At 51.5% G+C, this 8,605-nt stretch overlaps 1 pseudogene; it reads left to right on the top strand.

The window, feature by feature from the left end:
• The first annotated feature begins 410 nt into the window (after positions 1-410).
• Positions 411-6,593, top strand: LOC143363623 (uncharacterized; annotated as a pseudogene).
• The last annotated feature ends 2,012 nt before the right edge of the window (positions 6,594-8,605 follow it).

Genomic DNA, 8,605 nt, shown 5'->3' with positions numbered 1-8,605 from the left:
GACTGCGTTTCCTTGGTCGCTGCGTGCTCCGGACAACGGCCCGTTGTAGTCCGAATTCGGGACCCTCGCGTACCTCGCGATCGGTACTCGAAACGAGAGTCTAACGAATTGACTTTATGGCCACTTTTCCAATGCTGTCAGCTTAAACCCTCGAGTGCACGTTTTCGACATTTCGAGGACTAAGCATTCTTCTAAGTAAACGAAGGACAGCAAATAATCGGAAAAGGGCCTCTGAACAAATACGTGAAATCGAACACCATCCCTTGCGCTCCTTATCCGATGACCCTACCGATCTTAATCCATTAACTCCAGGACATTTTTAAATTGGTAACGCATTAACAGCTCTTCCTCACCCTAATCTCCAGCACATAAACATCAACAGACTAAACCGATACAAATGCATTCAGCACATGTTACAGCATTTTTGGAAATGCTGGCACCAGGAGTATTTTCATCAGTTACAGCAGCGGACAAAATGGCGTGCAAAAACTTGTTCATCCTTTGGGCCTGGCACATTGGTTCTATTTAAGGGTCTCTTCATACTTGTCGGAGGCGAAAGTTAGTATGGATACTACCACGATTTTCGAATCCATACGCACCGGAACCCTAGCAAGCAACCTGAGAAGGCGCTCGAGATGCTCGCAACAAAAGACCCGCACACAGCGGGGGTTCGCTACCTAACTCCCGAACAGTTTACTCCCCTCTACACCTCAGGGATGCCAATGCACCCGCTGAGAGCTGGACAAGCCGTTGGGCCTGGCGTCGCGCCGGTGCCACGACAGCATCCGCACACAATCCATTTTCGAAGTAGAGAAAAGAATATTGTTCATCTGAGTTGTAATGTTAAGAAGTAATGGTTCAAACTATAATCTAATTTAACAATGGAACGATGAAAATCAGCTTCACAAATCAATTTTAGCATTGTTAAATTATATCTTATATCTTATAAGTGATTATAAGTCAAAACTCCGGAGAACAAGTTTAAAATGATTAAAATTCATAGGTTGCAAGGTGTGTTCGAAAGGTCGTGGAAATAGTGGAAAATTGGAAAAGTGGAAATATACGTATAACATTTGGTTCGCAAGCATCTACGGTTGTAAATTTTAGTACGCTAACGGTGTACAAGGTTCCGCATGTGCTGCATTCAGCTGGCTTAAAAATTACGAAAGTGGTGGGTACAATCGGAAGGATTTTTGATTTATGACGTCCATGGTCGGTACGTCGTCGATAGGGATTTTTAAACCTGGCCTGGGTCGCGTGCTTGTCGCGTCGTACGTAAGGTCTTACGACGCAACCAAAAAAAAAAAACCATTTTAATTTCGCCATTTTTTCAGTGCCACCATTTTTGGGGAGTCTATCGTTAGGTCTGTCTATGCTCATCTCCGCCGCGCCCGCAGACCCAGTATCTTGGCTTCGACGTCACACGCTACATAGTATATGTGACCGCAGTAGCCAATATATCGACTGTAGCCGAAAGTACGTGTGAAACGAGGCCTGTCCCTTGGACTCTGATCCAATCGGCCGCGCATTCGTACCTATGCTCTGTCCAACGAGACCGAGGCAGTGAAGCACCCAGCGTGCGTCCTTTGCTAATTGTCTTGTAAGGGTAACTTCAAATCTGTCGCACTCGAGCGCCTATGTTTACGTCTACTGTCTCGTCTCATTGGACAATATATAGATACGCCATCGGATTCCTGCCAGGGAACCTTCCATCTAATCATTTTGAGGTCATTATGGACAAAAATTCAGAAGTTTTCCATATACATTTTTTCGTGTCGTAAGACAGAACGATGCAATTTATGTGGAATTAATCCTTCTTATTCTATAAGTTATAATGTGATTGAGTCATTCCACACGATATCGGACACTTTTGGGTGGGGTGATGCCCAGTTGGACTCCGACCGATTGGACACGTCCCGATTGGACGGGTTCCTTTTGGACTCCGTGCCGATTCGACTCGTGCCGTTTGGACGTAGTGCCGATTGAACTCGTACCGCTTGGACGCCGTGGCGGTTGGATTCGTGACGTTCCCTAACCCTAACCCTAACCCTTTTTTTTTATCGTGAGGAAATGTTTTATACATACCCCGACTCCCTGGGGGAAGCTGGGGTTATGTGGGACTCTCCCCGGAGGGCGAACCCCCGGAGACTACCCACTAAAACCTCACGCCCACCTAAGCTACACGGGAGGTGCCTGGATCACGCGAGTACTCAACAGGACACCTCCCAGCTATCATCATACCCCGGGGGAGGGGTTAACCTCCCCCACTTCCTACGCTATAAGACCCCGGGCGGAGGGACCCGCCCGGTGTCCCCATCCCTGGAGCCTTCGGATTGGGCTTCCCGAGCCCCAGCTCGGTCCACCCACAGCTCCCGGAGTCTTCGTGCCCCGCTCGGGGCCGGTGTCCCGAAGGAACCAGCCCCGGCCGAGACAAGAAGACGCCGCCACCGGAAGGAAGGGCCGTCGGAGGCGCGATCCGGCACGCCCCGACCCTTCCTTCCCCAAAGCCCCCACGGATCCCCCTCCCCAATCGGGGAGGGACGGACCGACACCCCCCTACACCGGGAAAATAACCCGGGGGTGTCGGCCTATCACGGGGGGAGCTATGCTCCCCCCCGGGGGCCCAGGTCAGCTCACACCCCGGGCCCCATAGTTCACCGCCCCCAGTTGTGGTGGCATAACAGGGCGCGGGGAAACTACCCGCGCCAGCCCCACTCCGCCCCCCACAACCGTGGGCACACATTGGCGCGGGGGAGATCCCCGCGCCCTCCCAGCCGTCGCCGCCCCCCACCTGGGGGGCACACGTCGGCGCGGGGGTCGTCCCCGCGCCCAAATACTCCTCGCGGAGCCCGGGTCCCGTTCCCGGGCCCGCTCGGCGACCTCCTTCTGCTTGATAACATCATCGCAGAAGGAGGCCACCGCCTTCCACGACCTCACGCTGTCGACCATGTGGTCGACCACGGTCGACAGCGAGAGGTCCCACCCTTCCACCGCGGCTCTAAGGACACGGCGCGGCTCAGCCCAAGCTGGGCACTCCTCCAGAGTGTGCCGCGCCGTGTCGACATCTTCGCCGCAGTGGTGGCACCGCGCAGTCGGCTCCCGCCCCATTCTATGCAGGTACTCTCCGAAGCAACCGTGGCCGGAGAGCACCTGCGTGAGGCGGAAGGTCAACCTTCCCCCGCCTCCTACACCATATATAAAATATGGGCAGGAGGGCCCGGACAATCGGACGTGTGGAGGGCGTTAGCAGCGCCCTCCACTCCGAAAGACTTTCCGTCCGGGACCCTAACCCTAACCCTAACACTAACCCTAACCCTAACCCTAACCACAAAAATACAAATTCAGATCCAAATTTAACAGATTCCAAATCATATTTAACCATATATTTCACAATATAATATCACCATATGTAGACTTCGAAAAGCAATTATTATAAAATTTACGGCGTCCAAACGCCATGAATCCAACCGCTACGGCGTCCAAACGGCACGAGTCGAATCGACACGGCGTCCAAAAGGAACGCGTCCAATCGGGACGTGTCCAATCGGTCGGAGTCCAAGTGGGACACCCCCTTTTGGGTGTATTGGTTCGGATTTCTTCCACTTTCACTTGGACCACAACACATTTCAATGTCATCAAAATTCGAGACATAGTCCCCAAAAAATGATCGAATTCACATTAAATGATCCCCTTCCTAATGTGGATATTTCTTAAAAAAAAAAAATAACAACTATTCTCGTGTTTACAATATATGTATGTATAATTTACGTACAATACAAGGATGTATGATTGTTTGGCGTCGACCGAAGGTCGGAGTCGCCGGGGGGCCGGGACCACACAGAAATGAGCGCGCGAGGAGGCAAGGAGAGACGGGAGAATCAAACCTTTCCTTTTTCGGAAAAAATTGCACTTTATTCGGTGGGTTCTGGTCGTACGACGCACGAGGTGCGAGGCAATCGCGAGCGCGAGAGAGAACGCGCGAACGAGAGTCGCGAGCCGGCGAACGGACGGAGATCTTGCGCGTGCAAACTTCTGCCGTCGGATCGCGAAGAGGAAATCTTGAGCGGCACGAAACGCGTGTCGCCGCGAGACGGAAATCTTCTACGCGGACGCCGGAAATCTTGACGCGAAGCAGAGTGCACGTAACGGGAGATCGCGAGAATATTGCTACCGAATAATGCGAAATCGCGAGAGTCGCAGAGCGCGAGAGATGAGAATCTCTACTTATCGAGACGAGAGCGGACAGACGAGCAAACGTGTAGAGCGATACCTTGTGATTGAATGAGCGTTCAGAACGTTAAGAAGGCGAGAAGGCATACGCAGGTGCCTTAAATAACAAAGACCGTCGAATGTGGAGCACCGTGATTGGAGCTCGCACATCGGACGATCCTTGTTTGTCTCAATTTGAAGGATTCAAGCTGTGAAATTCGGCCAATGAGAATTGAAACGGTTGCTACGCGGTGTCGAGCAACGGCGACACGCGCTCTTGCCGCGTGTTGACATACGCGACAAAAACCGTATGAAATAGCGGTCGCCAGTTAGACAATAGGCACCGAATTCCACAGCTTGAATCCTGAACAATGATGTTTCACCAAGAGGCAGGACGGTTTCCTATTTCCATGGTATTGTAAACGGGAGATACCGACAGTTTACCTAAGGAACCGTGAAGGCCCTAAAAACATTTTTTTTTGTGCCATGCACAGCAGGGAACTGTCAACGCGCTCCCGAAAGGCCATCTGGAAATGGTCAAACGCTCGAGATAATGACCCAACCGGGGCGAGCAGAAATATAGTCGAGAACACTGAAGCTCCGTCGACTCAAACCCTACACCCTGGTTTCGAATCTAGCGGCCAAACGTACACGGTCTCTTCCCGGTCTTGTGTGGGTCGACCTTAAGTCGTCGGCATCCTCGTCGGCGTCGACCGCCTCAACAGGCTCCTCGACGACCTCAACGTCCGCGAGCAGCGAGGCCTCGTTGGGATCGTCCACGAAAGAGGATCGAGCGATCCTGAGCCAACGACAAAGGAGAAATCGTACCAGAGCGCCACAGGACCAGCGCCAGGAACGAGACGACGAGCAAGAGCACGAGGAGGAGCAGGCTGGCTAGCACCAGCAACAGCAGCAACGAGTGCGCAGGCACCACCACTGCCGGCAGCAGGAGTAGCCTAGCAGCCCTACTAGGAGCTCCGAGACTTCCCAAACCTCGTTGACGTCCCCGAGGACCGCCGGTTCCAAGAGGAATTACCAGCTGGAAACTGCTGAAAACGCACATCGCGCAGACCAAGTCCGGGGAAAATGCGACGACCGGGCCCTGGAATGCTGGCAGAGAGTCCAGCACGTTCCTGAGTAGCCAGCGAAACGAGCTAAAACATCTAAGTAACGCGGCGCTGGCCTCCTTGCTTCGGGGATACACGTTAACAGGTGATCAGCTGGCCCATCTTGGGTACCCGGTCGAGTGTAGCTATTACCCTGGCTATGCTGCGGTTGTCAACCATCACCAACATCCCCTGGGCTACCGGGCACGCAGCTACCATCACCTGGATGTCAACACCCGCGAATTTGTGCCTGGCAGCGGAACCACCTCCATAGTGGAGAGCGAGGTCGACAGCGGGAACTATAGTGGAAGCTCCGTCGACAGCTCTGATCTAGAGCAGGAGAGCGCTTCAGATAGCGATAAGAGCTCGGATATCGGCGATTCCTCTTCCTCGTCGCCGTCGACGCACTCATCCTCGTATTCGTCCTCATGCTCCTCGTCCGGCTACGGCTACCACCAGTATTAGGAAAGGTCGAGGAGCTATTGAACCCCCGAATCGTATAAACTTGTCGTCGAAGAGAGGCAGTGCGCGAGGTGCCTCAAAAATTTCTACGTCAACCGGCACGATGGCGAATACCTGCAGGAGGATCGGTGCGTATACAATTGGGGAAAGTTCCGGAGCGGAATTGTGAACGGGCTGCAAAGGAACGCCTGGGAGTGTTGCCAGGACCGGAACAGTTCCAGAGCATGCACCAACGCCAGAATGCACGTTTGGACGGGCCTATCTTCAGGATACAATTGACCGCTGGAGGGGTACGTGTGTACTCAACCTGCCGGGATCGTGCCCTCCGATGGAAACTACGGTGTCTTCGCTCTGGACTGCGAGATGTGCTTCACGCGGCGCGGACTCGAGCTGGCTGAGGTAACTGTGGTCGATATGGATGGAAATGTGGTCTATGACACGCTGGTCAGGCCCGATGCAGAGATTATCGACCAAAATACCAGGTTCAGTGGGATCACGGCGAAGGATCTCTCGAGGGCATCGAAACGTCTCAGGGGCATGCAAATGGACCTCATCAGCTTCGTCCACGCTGAGACGATCCTGATCGGTCACGCCCTGGATTATGATCTCAGAGCCCTCAGAATCCTTCACTCTACTGTGATCGACACATGAGTGGCGTTCCCTCACTTCCTCGGCTACCCGTTCCGCTGCAGCCTGAAGACACTCGCGAGGACGGTGCTGCGACGAGAGATACAGACAATGGAACCCGACTCCGTCGGGGACGCCAGGATTGCCATCGATTTAATGTTGAGGACAGTGCAGCATGACTTCTCGTAAAACCTACGGGAGCATAGACACTATAGAGATAATGAGTGAGAGAGAGAGAGAGAGAGAGAGAGAGAGAGAGAGAGAGAGAGAGTGAAAGAGAGAGAGAGAGAGAGAGAGAGAGAGAGAGAGAGAGAGAGAGAGAGAGAGAGAGAGAGAGTGAAAGAGAGAGAGAGAGAGAGAGAGAGAGAGAGAGAGAGAGAATGTGTGTGTGAGGACCCTAATTGCGACTACCATCGACGCGATCTCGAGGTGTCTTGATGCACCGCGTTAGTCCTCTCGCTAGCGCCCAACCTCCTCTACTACGGTATCCGTTAGTCTTCTCCTTCGACTATTTCTTTTATCCACGTCTCGCACGACCCCGTTTTCTCTCTCCGTCGTTCGTCGATTGTTTCCGACGCAGACACTAAAATGGCGCTAACGAGAACACACGAGGGACGCAACATGCGTGCAACTCTCTTCCGACGGTGTTCAGTTCCAAGTGAAGTCTGTGGTACGTTACATATACCGAAAAAAAGAAACTAAATACAGTCCCAATCTCCGCCTCTTCGGGAACGCACGCACTTCGTCGCTCGCACACAGATCAACTCTAAACACGTTATTCATGCGCTCAGTCTCGCGTACCGTTTGTTCTGCTCGCGCGTCGCCATCATCACCGTCATCACCATAAAAAAAAAACTTCTCGCTATATCATCGCGTACACAGCAACCGAGAACAGGAGATCTCCACGGCTCTCGAATCGATTCTCGAAATTTCACTTTTAGCTCTCACAGTTTTCGATTTCTTTTCTTCATTTTTTATCTGCAAAACGAGTAGGTAGTCTATACCGGTTCTAACTCAATAGGCGAGGGGGTTATTCTCTTGCGGGGCGATCGCGGTTTCTAACTCAATGGGCGAGGGGGTCATTCTCTTGCGGGGCTATTGGAGGGATCGCTCCGCCGCCGCCGAGGTATCGCTTGCGGTTTCTGTTACCGGGATGGCGTTTCTTATCGCTGCATCAGGATTTCGGATTTCCGCTGAAGTATTTCATTATCGTTGCAGCCGTATTCTGCAATGTGATTTGACCTTGAAGGTTGCGATATATTTCGCTGGGAGATAGAGAGAGAGAGGTTGTTTCACTCTCTCTCTCTCTCTCTCTCTCTCTCTCTCTCTCTCTCTCTCGCTCTTCCGTCTTCTTGCCGCGCGGCCATTTATTCGCTCTTGCTGCGCGGCCACTTTTTATTATATTTCGCGGGAGATAGAGAGAGGTTGTTTCTCTCTCTCACTCTTGTCGGGCGACCATTTATTCGCTCTTGCCGCGCGGCCATTTTTTTATTATATTTCGCGGGAGATAGAGAGGCTGTTTCTCTCTCGCTCTCGCGGTTTCATGTCACGAGAGCGTTGCATTTTGGCGAGACGGCGTCTTTTCTCATAGAACCGTATACTTTTACCAGTTGCGATCGCATCAACGGTTTTTTCATTATCGCGTTTACACCTCGTATTCGTGAAATAAGAATTCTCTTGGGCGAGTCGCCATGCAGTTTTTCGTTATCGCGTCTACATCTCGTATTCATTATCACGTCAAGGGTTTTTTAGTCCACATCCTTCGGTAAATTGTATCGCTCGAGACACGTTTAAATAGGAGGCGGTTCGCCGCTATGCACATTTCAAGCTGTGTTTTCAGTGAAAATACATAGCAGTAGTAGAAAATGTTTGTAACAATCGCAAAACGACGATGTGCCATAGTTGATGAGAGCCGGCCGCTGAAGGAGGTGGCTGCAGGATTGGTGAGTGCGCTGTTTTGTATCAAAGTGCATCGTTTTTTTTTCTCCAGATCGCCCTTATCATATTATACTACATTATATACTATACTATACTATTGTATACATATTTTAATATTTTATTCAAACTGCATATATTGTAAACTATTTACAATGAACAGTGCATAGTTCCTATTTCCAATCTTCAATCGTTTCCCTGTAACACGCGTATATTATTATTTGTAACACGCGTACATAATTATTCGATTTATTTTTACCTTCGAC

Source organism: Halictus rubicundus, unplaced genomic scaffold, assembly GCF_050948215.1.
Source record: "Halictus rubicundus isolate RS-2024b unplaced genomic scaffold, iyHalRubi1_principal scaffold0081, whole genome shotgun sequence".
Classification (NCBI taxonomy): Eukaryota; Metazoa; Arthropoda; class Insecta; order Hymenoptera; family Halictidae; genus Halictus; species Halictus rubicundus.
Note: the sequence above shows the minus strand (reverse complement) of the source record. Positions and strands in the feature narration are given on the sequence as shown.